Source organism: Salvelinus fontinalis, chromosome 14 (assembly GCF_029448725.1).
Source record: "Salvelinus fontinalis isolate EN_2023a chromosome 14, ASM2944872v1, whole genome shotgun sequence".
NCBI lineage: Eukaryota > Metazoa > Chordata > Actinopteri > Salmoniformes > Salmonidae > Salvelinus > Salvelinus fontinalis.
The window spans coordinates 43742135-43754154 of NC_074678.1; the positions used below are offsets into that span (position 1 = coordinate 43742135).

Here is a 12020-nt window from a genome sequence, read left to right on the forward strand (position 1 = left end):
GAAAGTCTATTAAATAATTATTTGCAAATGCAAAATTAACCCAAACTCTGGATAACTGCAGTTGAAAAGGCTTCACAGAAACATATTGGTGGGTTCCATAATAATAACTGAAGCTTTTATATCATAACGATCATTTAATTACTTGGCACGTCGCCACATATCGAAAGGTGCATGTACTGCACACATGGCAGCATACGTATACGAATACATTGGACTGTATCCGATTAGTCAAGTTAAATCAGACATGATATATATTTTTAAACAGTAGGCAGAATAAGCCTGACGCTTATTTGTATAAATCCAAATCAAATCGAATATGTGAGCCACAATAAGAGAGAGAAAAAAAGGGGGAAAAAAAACTTACCAAATCAGCTTCCGTTTTGTTTTTGCACTCGGAACAAACATTCCTGATTTCCCCTGAATCTACGGCGTTCTGGTGGTTATTGATTGTACATTTCATATATAGTAGTAAACTGATATCAATTGATTGTGATACTTCTATTCGGTTGTATACATCTTATTCGATTTCAACGTATGGCTTTGATTCAGAGGTTACATTGTATATTTGCCTAATCCAAGGCGTGCTCACGGTCGTAGAGTCAAATCATTGGTTGACAAACAGCAATCGGATGCAAATTCCTAACCTCTGAATCAGAGGGGGCCAACCTACCCCAATACAAAGGGAATGTCGGCAAGTGTAATATATATGTGCTGTCAATGTGGGGGGAAATAATTGCATTATAAACCGACTTTATACGTTTCATGTTGTTGAAATAACTAAGAGATGTTGAAACGTTCTATAATTCGAGGAATGCGTTAACAATTTTCTGTCTAAGCACACCTCGGCGTCGTCATGGTTGGAAACTTGGCAGATTGTCCCTTGAAATGATAATGAAGACTAGCTAACCCATGTAGAGCTTTTGGCGACGTTCCCTTAGGTGGTGATCATTTTAACCATACAGCGGGTAGGTGGGTGGTGTCTACTGTATGCTTAATATATAGCACAAGAAGTAAGCAGACCGAATGAAGAGTTAAGTCCACGGCTCCTAATTATCGCTTATACATTTAACTTATTCCTTACCAAACTTACCATGTGAATTTTCTTGGGAAATAAACGTCAATTATTTCATTATTATAATATCATTAATAATGCTTATTATATTAACTATCATTAATGCATAACAATTAATAAGAGAAATCTAGCGTTTCTTCAGAGTTAGACTACTTGTCCTATAAAGGGGATATGCATTTCAATCACCCAGCAAAGATTAGCTACAATACAGCTACAGTATTTGTAATTATAAATACCAATTACTAAACCGAAAATAACTGCATGAGCTCTAATAGATACATTTAAATGATTGTGTCATTAATTAATGTATCAAATTACTACTACTCTCCTTAAATTATTTAAAGAGTCAATACAGTACAATAATAGTCAAACTACTGACCATAGCAAGAATTAGTTGAGGTCACCTATTCTTGCCCAGACTGCAATCCTGATAAGATTTGGCTACTCATTTAAACAAATGTGATACTTGAGCAGAATTGCATTTCTGATTTAAGCAGCATAATGTGTTGATATCATTTATACTTTTAAATCAGGTTTGGTTTCATATATGTTTTTTCTTGCCATTGAAGGTGATATAATGAAGAATGTAGATCTTTGGCACAAATTGTATACATTTATAAAAATATTTGGTTTGCAGGCCTAGTGTAGGCCTGCTATATTTTATAGTCAAATATAGTCAAATGTCAGTTTTAACAATGCGGAAGTGAGACAGGACTTAAAGAGGCAATCTGCAGTTGCTACATCCATTTGTTTTACTTATATATTAATTATGTACCCATTCATTCTTGAAGAAAATAGTTCAACTTTCGTACCCCATCAGAACCCAAAATAAAGCTTGTTTTACTCCATGTTTGTAAACAAAGTAAATGTAAACAAACCCCATATAGCCTCAAAACATGGTTAAAATGATATATTTGATATAATGGATGGTCATTCCATGAATCCATGGCTCAGTCTATGAATTTGAGAGTGGTTACACTTCTGCGGCCTCATCTCTCAACGTTTAACTGAAACAGGGGCGGGGTGTACGCTTTGTTATTGTTCTAACTGCTGATTGCCGTTTTAAGTCCACTTTCAGCACAAGTATTTGAGTATTTGATTGAAGCATAATTTAATTCTTATCAGTATCAACAATTTACCTATAAGACATTTTGTGTCAGTTAACAAATAAAATCGTTTATTGAAGTTTACTGAGGAAAACTTAAGTTTCTTCTAACACATGAAAGATTGTTTAAAAAAAAAAAATCTAAGACATTAAAGTTAACTATGCAGAAATCTCCGTTTCCTGGTTACAACAATTCTAATAGTTTGCCTAGTTTCAGGTTATGTGACAAAACAAGCAAGTACAGTGTAGAGAAACATAGTACCATCTAAACGGCTGTGAAATATATTTTCCATAACCAAAAATATTGTATTTTCAGCTGTGAAGCTGGTGTACAAAACCTAAAGTAAAAGATGCAAAAACAAAACTTTAAAACAGCAAGCATAGAAATAGCACACATGAAACAGATAAATCCCCTCTTTGACTTGCTTTCAATGAGAATGTCAGATTTATAACTATAATTTCTACGTGAATTTTGTCTTGTTGCCCAAAAAGTGCCATATTTACAGCTTTACCAACATCATGCTGCCATCTAGTGGATAGATTCATGAATTATGGCAACTCTCAAAATAGAAGACACTGTCTTGCAAGCAATTTACTGTAGCAGAACTCTTGACAGCGTTGAAAAACATCTGACATGATCACTAACAAAACATTGTATCATTTACCATGCACATATAGGCCTATGCTAAATGTGTGATTTATTTCCACACTGCTAACAGGAGGAAATACTGCCAGAAATTAACCAACTGTAACGGGCATGACTGTACAGCAGGCATATGCACAGACAGGCTTCAACCTGTGCCGAGCACATACCCCTTTGCCCCCCGACTTGCAAAATGCCCTTTTGGGTGGCGGTAAAATGAGAAATGTTTGTATAAAGTTGTATCATTGTTGTTCTGAACCGTCAAGTGTGTTTAGCTAGCTACCTAGTTTAAACATCAACAGTACTGCCACAGCAGCATACCATTTGATCATCAATATTCGGTCTGATTGGCTGATACGCACAGCAGAAAGTCAAAAAGGAGTGGTAGCATCAAAGACCCTTGCTCCGACCCAACTCCATCCCTTCCTCAGTCTGCAGCAGCAACACAGGTAGTCTAGCCTCTAACTAACCAACGTATAAAACGTAGCATGGTTTAAGTACAAAAATAAATAAACAGTAAGTTAAACATACATCCTGAGTTTGTGCTTTCTTTCCCAATTTTCTGAAACTTTGACACAATCAAAGATACACGGAAAAAGCCCACTTTAGAAATTGCAGCAGATATTTTATAAAATAATCTTTGGATGCAAGAAGCAATAAAATTGGCCTTATTTAGACTAGTTGAGTATCTGGAGCATCAGCATTTGTGGGTTCGATTACAGGATCAAAATGGCCAGAAACAAAGAACTTTCTTTTGAAACTTGTCAGTCTTATTGCTTCTTTAATCAGAACAACAGTTTTCAGCTGTGCTAACATAATTGCAAAAGGGTTTTCTAATGATCAATTAGCCTTTTAAAATGATAAACTTGGATTAGCTAACACAACGTGCCATTGGAACACAGGAGTGATGGTTGCTGATAATGGGAATCTGATCGCCTATGTAGATATTCCATTAAATCAGCCGTTTCCAGCTACAATAGTCATTTACAACATTAACAATGTCTACACTGTATTTCTGATCAATTTAATGTTATTTTAATGAACAAAAAATTTGCTTTTCTTTCAAAAACAAGGACATTTCTAAGTGACCCCAAACTTTCGAACAGTAGTGTATACAGTACCAATCAAAAGTTTGGACACCTGCTCATTACTGGGTTTTTCTTTATTTTTACTATTTTCTACGTTGTAGAATAATAGTGAAGACATAAAAACTATGAAAAAACACACATGGAATCATGTCGTAACCAAGAAAAGTGTTAAACAAATCAAAATATATTTTATATTTCATATTCTTTAAAGTAGCCACCCTTTGCCTTGACAGCTTTGCACATTAAGCATTCTCTCAACCAGCTTCATGAGGTAGTCACCTGGAATGCATTTCAATTAACAGGCATGCCTTGTTAAAAGTTAATTTGTGGAATTTCTTTCCTTCCTCCTTAATGCGTTTGCCAATCAGTTGTGTTGTGACAAGGTAGGAGTGGTATACAGAAGATACCCATATTTGGTAAAAGACCAAGTCCATTTTTTGACAAGAACAGCTCAAATAAGCAAAGAGAAATGACATTCCATCATTACTCTAAGACATGAAGGTCAGCAGTAGCCTCTCAAAGCTAAATTAATAATCAATAACATCCTTCCATCTCATTTGTCTGGAAATTAGTTAATTGGGTCATCATTTCCCACAGTATCTATGCAAGTCCAGTCTTTCGCCAAGATGGACGTCTACATTTTCACCTCGGAAAATCTTCAGAGGGAAAAAGTACCTGCTTCCAAGGTTGGTGGCGTAAACAGAGTGAGGTTGAGCACCAAAGAAACTGAGAATGTTCTCTTCCAAGTACCTCAAGTGTTCCCTAAACCAATGTGAGCGAGGGAAGTAAAAGTGTCTATGGCTAGGTTTCCATCCAATTGGTGACAAATTTTCATGTAAATCTTCTAAAATCTGTATTAAAAACAATACAGGGATTTTCTCACGAGAGGTATGTTTCCATCAAACTGACTTGTTGAGGATAAAAGGCTGTGCTGATGACGTAGTGCACATAAACTGGGCCGGATTACTGAACGGTCACGCAGTGCCTTGGAGGTTGATGCCCCGGCGCCCCAAATGCGGTAGTCCGGCCCTGCACATAAAAATAAATGTTGCATTAAGTTCCCATGTAACAAATAAAACATAAGTTAAATGGGTTTCTAACTCTACTGATGGTTTTGTCACAAAAATGCTTGCGATAAATAGAAAACTTGCCCATTCTGGTTTTGGCGCATGCTCTCTAGACAAGAGCTTGCTGTTAAAGTGGACAGGTTAGGCTTATTTGATGACATATGGATAAGAGCAAGATCATTTTATTTGATAATTGGCAGCCAAGCACTGATCATCATGTCACCAGCATTCAATAGCCTATACTCGATATTTAGCCTATTGTAAATTTGCATTATCACCGTGCACTTAACCACCATGTGAAGTTCCTAATTGTCACGCCCTGATCTGTTTCACTTGTGCTTGTCTCCACCCCCTCCAGGTGTTGCCCATCTTCCCCACTTATCCCCTGTGTATTTATACCTGTGTGTCTCCGTCTGTTGCCAGTTTGTCTTGTTTGTCAGCTCCTATCTTTTCCCAGCCTCTTTTTATCGTCCTCCTGGTTTTTGACCCCTGCCTGTCCCTGACCCTGACTGCCGTTCTCTACCTTTGCTCCACTTCTGGATTACTGAACTCTGCCTGACGCTGACCCTGCCTGCCGTCCTGTACCTTTGCTCCTACTCTGGATTATTGACCCCTGCCTGCCTTGACCTGTCATTTGCCTGCCCCTGTTACAATAAACATTGTTACTTCACACAGTCTGCACTTGGGTTTTACCTTGATACCTGATAATAATAACTTATTTCATCAGCCTATAAACATTTCATGCTCTTCCACGTTGTGGTGGTAGGCCTACAACGTAACATGACTTCACATTTACATCGATATGATGGTTATTATATCAATATTTGCACATCAAGGCATTTCCACCACCATTTCTCGATTCATTTTATGGACTCCATGTCGAATGAACAGTGTGTCAGCATTTATGAATTTGAATCGACATTTCCTGTTTCCATCAGCCCTGTCATTGTTTTTTTTTTATGAGTCAGGTAATTCATCTGCATGAAATGGTTGGATGGAAACCTGGTTAGTACGTGTCGAGGATGACACGTGGCACTATGTTTGGTTAAACCATGGTGTGGTTAACAAGCATGTCTCAAAATGACATTAATGATTAATCGTGACTCTTACAATGGGAATTTTTTGAGCGTAGCACACAGCCTCCGATCAATCCTCTGGAAGTAGTCTTGAGCATTGAAGTCTGGATTTACTGCAGAGTAGAACATTTATCAGTTCATGTCAACTTCATGTGTCCCAAAATATGCATGTTTCAACCTATGAAACATTGTTTACTAACTTGTAGTGATAAAACACCTCAAACCATAATATAGGCTTGGTAATTAACTTTCTTTAAAAAGTTAATTTCGTGATATCCAATTGATAGTTACGATCTTGTCTCGTCGCTGCATCTCCCCAACAGACTCAGGATAGGCGAAGGTCAAGAGCCATGCGTCCTCCGAAACATGACCCGCCAAGGCAGCACTGCTTCTTGACACACTGCTCGCTTAACCTGGAAGCCAGCCGCGCCAATGTGTCGGAGGAAATGGACAACCGAAGTTAGCTTGCAGGCTCCTAGCCCACCACAAGGTGTCGCTAGTGCACGATGAGCCAAGGAAATCGCCCCGGCCAAACCCTCCCCTAACCCGGACAACGCTTGGCAAAATTGTGCGCCGCACCATGGGTCTCCCAGTCACGGCCGGCTGTGACACAGGTAATGAACTTTCAACAGCTTAACTCTACAAGCTTGTTAGGGGAGTGTATGTTGTGGTGTGGCCAGGCATTGACCCTGGGCTCTCACCCTTTCTCTGGTCCTTGAGGAGCTTGTTGCAGTTGTTCCTTTTGGCCTCTCCCAGAAGGACTTGCAGCTTCTCCTGCTCCTCTCTAGAGCGGTTCATGAAGTCAATTCCATTGCTGGGAGAGAGACAACGGGACAATGAGCTACATCTTACCCTTTCAAGTTAGGGGCATTTTGGAAAAAAATGTAGTTAGGGTTAGTAGTGGTATAATATTCACTTGCAACAAGCAAGGCTTTTGAAAGATGTTGGGACCAGTAGAAGCCTACCTCCACGTAGTTGCCATTGGTGCAGACCACAGTGAAGTTTGAAGGGAGGGCAGTTACTGCATACCTCTGCCTCATCTTTGGAGGACTCATTTCTTTCAAGAAGATTGGCATGGTAGCAACCTTTTATTTTTGGACAGAGGAAAAGAATAGGCATCGTTAAATGTTGATAAAGATGTTGATAAAATGCTGTGTGGCTAATGGCTATGACTAATGGATGTGTTCAGACATGCTGCAATCAAGCTAGTGGGTATTGATAATATGTGCTGACAAGCATCTTCTATCTGTAGCAACCCAACATCTGCAGCAGAGTGAGAACTTACTGTTCTCCTGCCGCCTTTGGTTCTTTGACTCTGGGTGTGAGGTCAGAGTTGCGTATAGCCTGGTTGATGAAGAACTGTTTCTTCTTGGTCAGAGACACACATTTGGCTGGGGAGTTGGGCAGAGAGGTGCATTTGTGCTCCTCTATCAAGCTGGGAAAAATAGAGAGCATTAATTTTGAGGACTGATGCATTTGGAGGTGACCTCTTCACAAAATATTGATTTATTCCTGTGTAGCTAGTTACTTCTAAATGGCCTTACTATAGAATAAAGTAGTATACCATCTTGCTATAACTATACTGAGCATAGAATAGGTTAGATTTCAAAGCCACGCTCCATTCAGATTCTCGAGCTCTGATTGGTCGTTTTTCACTGTTGCCACTTTTAGACCAGATGGCAACATTGTAGTTGAGAGAAGGTGCACAAACAAACACATTGCTCATGCAAATGAAGTTGCTGTGATGATGAGAAACAAAAAATTGTTGGCTGGCTACATCGTAAAAGTACGTAAGTGTATGTAGAAGAGATCTAGTCAGAGAATATAACGACTGACTATAAAAAAAAGCCTGCCAGATATCTTGCATGAGCAGAGCAGAGGGGTAAAGGACTCGAGCATTAAACTGCTAACCAGTTTAGCAACTTGCTTACTTACTAGGGTCAGCCACTTGAAATGGCTTCAATATCAATGTAACATCTGCCCCACACAGTATCTGTGCGTTGGCGATGTTGATGAGTATGACGTGTCACGTCTCTGATGCCCAGGAAGCTACGATTCACACTTCCATTAGACAACTCTGCAAGCGTTATAATGTCAACATATTTTAGTTACTCAAAAAATATGGAGTTTCGCTGAGAAACTATCTTCATTTACTCCCGTTAATACCAGTATGTACTTCCAAAAAAGGTCTTAATAAAAATGTACAAGCAGCCAGGGTCACACGCCAACATTCAGACATCATTTAAAAACAAAACATTTGTGTTTAGTGAGTCCGCCAGATCAGAGGCAGTAGGGATGACCAGGGATGTTCTCTTGATAAGTGTGCGAATTGGACCATGTTCTGTCCTGCTAAGCATTCAAAATGTAACGAGTACTATTAGTTGTCAGGGAAAATGTATGGAGTAAAAAGGACATCATTTTCTTTAGGAGTGTAGTGAAATAAAAGTAAAAGTTGATATAAATAGTAAAGTACAGATACCCCAAAAAAGTTTTTAAGTATTTTTACTTAAGTACTTTACACCACTGATATTTAGTAACTAACATATTTCAATATTATAACCAGTGGTGATTTTAGCATGTAAATCTTGGTGGGGCAAACTAAAATTATATATTTTTTGATGCATGCCAGCAAAGCCACAAAAACACTCAACAATATATTTATTGCACTATAACGGTGACAAACGGTGCCCACAAACTGTTAGGGCCTACATAAAGCTGTCCCAACAGCAGTCCCAAACCCTTACTACTGCTACACCTGGTTATCAGCGGAGCCTTGTCTGGCAGTGAAACCGTTCATTCAGCCTCATTTACTGCCTTTAAAAAAATAAATTGCTGATATGGCTGACTTGTTTAAACAAATGTGGTTTCTATTGACAATTGAGATGTACAAACTATGGCAAAAGGGGAAGACGAGCGGATAAGAGGAAATATGTAATTTCGATTAAGACATTAATGAGCGAGCTATGATATACACGTAGCCAATATAACTATTTGTTCAGCACGTTTGAAATGTTCTGAATTACGTCATTGTACATGGGCCGTTCTTACAGTATTCTCCCAGTACACCAAGTCAGAACCGTAGGATAAATAAGGGGGATATAAGCAGACAATGAAAGCTCTTACAATATTCAATGATTACATTTCTATAAAACATGCTATAGGCTACATGTGCGCCACCAAGTCAGAACAGTAGGCTAAATTAAGAGGGAGAAAGGGACCAAATTATTAGGGTGAGGCACATGGGCTACTAACAGCTTACCACACAACATACACTTAGTATTCACTTTCTTAGCTACAGTATACATATCTCCCTGGCATATTACATAATTCATGCAGCAGCATTCAATACATTTTGGACTCAGCGTGTTGTGCGTTGCTCACTTGAACAGAAAGGTGGCGCAGCAGTCCTTCGTGGGCAAATTGTGTCATTAAACTTTGTCATTCTATGGATTTATAGTGCTTTCAAGACAACTGGGAACTCGGAGAAAAACAAGGTTGAATCATGATGACATCAGTGATCTTCAGGTCGGAGCTCTAGAAAGAGGCCAGAGTTCCCGACTGCAATTCCGAATTGGATGACCATTCAAAACGTATTTTCCCAGTCGGAGCTTGTTTTTTTTCTGAGTTCCCAGTTGTCTTGAACTCACTGAAGTTAGATTTCCCAGTCCTGAGTTTCCAGTTGTTTTGAGCACGGCAGAAGTCATGTTGGATTGACAGCATGGCCAATGTTGAATGTTTATCCTTTTAAGCTTGGAAAAGAGACCTTTAAATACAGACTTGGGACCACACATCCACTCAACTGAATAACAGGCTAGTGACTGCTTTGCAACACTTGCAGTTAGCCACCGGCAGTGGCTAACTTCCAAACCATTCATAGTTGAATTTGCGATTTCCAACTTGTGTAATGTTTATGTTCAATGGCCGATGAGCACCGATACGTTTTATCTATAATTTCTATTCATTATTTCTCCTCCTATGACAATGATTTAAAAGGATTTGCCAGTAGATTGGCGCATTGATTCATGATGATGACTGCTAGCTTGCTAGCTAAGATTTTGAAAGTATGATGTTGACAGTCCAATTAAAACTACTGTAGATATAACGTGATTTAAAGTCATTTTCTCTGTGGTCAATGACCTTGAGCCTTCTTGGATGGCCCTTCTAATGTAACTCTGTGGAAGCACCCAAGGGGCTTGAATTTTCTATCTCTCACCTGAAGTAGTGTCCCCATGAGTGACAGAGAACTGAGTCAATTAAGGCACAACTAGAGAACATTACCAACCCCTACGCTCCGTATTATCCGCGGGCTGCCCCACCACCACAGAAAGCACTGAGCTATGCTGAAACCCCTGCATTTTGGAGCTGCCTTACTCAAGAAAGCAAAAAAGAAACCATGTTTGAATGCGGCTTTAACTCAATGATTCTAAAAAAAAATGTTTACATTGTTTGCAAACTGATATGTGACTCGTATCAAGAAACTAGGCGCATGTCGCGCGTCACTACTTCACAGGAACGCCATTTGAACGTACTTTTTTTTAAAAATCCAAATGCGTTTTCTGGCAGAAATACCTTCTTCAACGTGAACTTTCATGTGCCTTAATAACAAACATGTATGCCATCTGTAAATACGAATACAATTGTTAATTGATGAGCCTAGTTGGCTTAGCCACGGAAGAAGGCAGGAACCTTCCCGCTAGCCATGATTAGCTAAAATAATGAGTGGACATGGACATGCCGAGAGATGAGTTCGGATTGGTCTGCAATGTAACACGCTTCTTTCTAATATGAGCTGGTCAGTATGTGTAGGTAATCCTTTCTAACACAGCTTTTTGGAAAGATATCACATAGTAGGACTGCATAAGTGTGTCCTACTTCCAGTGTGCGCTCTGAACACTCCGAGAGCGAAACGCTCTGAATTTACAAACGGCCAGAGCACACTCTGGCACTCCAGATTAAATTTACTAACACACCCGTAGTATAAGTAAGCCTTTAGTAAGCCTTTAGAAGGATACTGAATGGGTGTAGACAAAGAAGAGCTCTCAAGTAGGTACCAAAACTTGTAACCTCACTTTTGAGAAAATGGCCCTTGAATATTTATCTTTCAAAGCAGAATTACTTTCCCATTGTTCCTCAACTGTAGTGTACGATATACAATTTTCTAGCTCGGAGTCTCTACTTTTATCCAATGTAAAAAGCACATTTTCAAATTTTGCTACATAAGACCCAATATAGCCGGTCGATCAGGTATGTGACACGTATTAATGCCAGAATAACATGCAAAACAGGCTAAACAGGTGGGCCTCTGCCTCAACTGCCCTGAATGACGGGTCACCACTGAATTCTATGATTTCATTTTCCCCTGTTTTTGTGAGAGATATGGCCAATTTAGTTTGTTTCCCGGCGTTTCAACTGAAGGGTATTGCGCTACTCTGTTCAACATGGCTTTCCATACAAATCCCAACATTAAAAAAGGAACCTGGTTTTTGGTCGCTTTCTCATTATAAAAACCGTCATGGTGAAATGAATCCTACCACTATGTATAGCTTTATTATGTGTGCCTGCGTCAGCCACATAGCCTAGAAAAACCGCCATGCATGCAACCAATTTATTTTGTCAGGCAAGTCCACATTATTCTCACATATTTTAGAATGTAATAATAATTTGAATATCAATCCATTGGCAAGGCCCAAAGTATTCATTATTCTTAAAGTGGTAATAGCCTACTTTGATACTTTTCTACAATCACCAGAGAGAACTCAAAGATAGTAAATCCGTGTTTTCTATCGAGTGACGTGTGTAGATCTTTGTTTTGGTAGCACTGTGTGACACACTGTCATCTACTTCTACACATGGACACAGCTGTGTCGCAGAGAAATGACTAGTTCTGGCAAAGATGCTGGAGAATTCTAGATGTGCGGCAGCTTGCGCGGTACAAAATGATTTACTATCTTTGAGTTTTCTCTGGTGTT

At 39.1% G+C, this 12020-nt stretch overlaps 1 protein-coding gene and 1 pseudogene across 1 annotated transcript in view; both read right to left on the reverse strand.

Moving 5' to 3' along the window:
- LOC129810927 (AT-rich interactive domain-containing protein 3A-like) overlaps nucleotides 1-617 on the reverse strand; it is a 49095-nt gene extending 48478 nt beyond the window's left edge. The window contains exon 1 of the mRNA XM_055861928.1: nucleotides 365-617. The gene's annotated coding sequence lies outside the window, so the exon portion shown is untranslated. The remainder of the gene's footprint in view (nucleotides 1-364) is intronic.
- A 3779-nt stretch (nucleotides 618-4396) lies between these two features.
- Nucleotides 4397-7618, reverse strand: LOC129869332 (R3H domain-containing protein 4-like; annotated as a pseudogene).
- Nucleotides 7619-12020: the final 4402 nt, after the last annotated feature.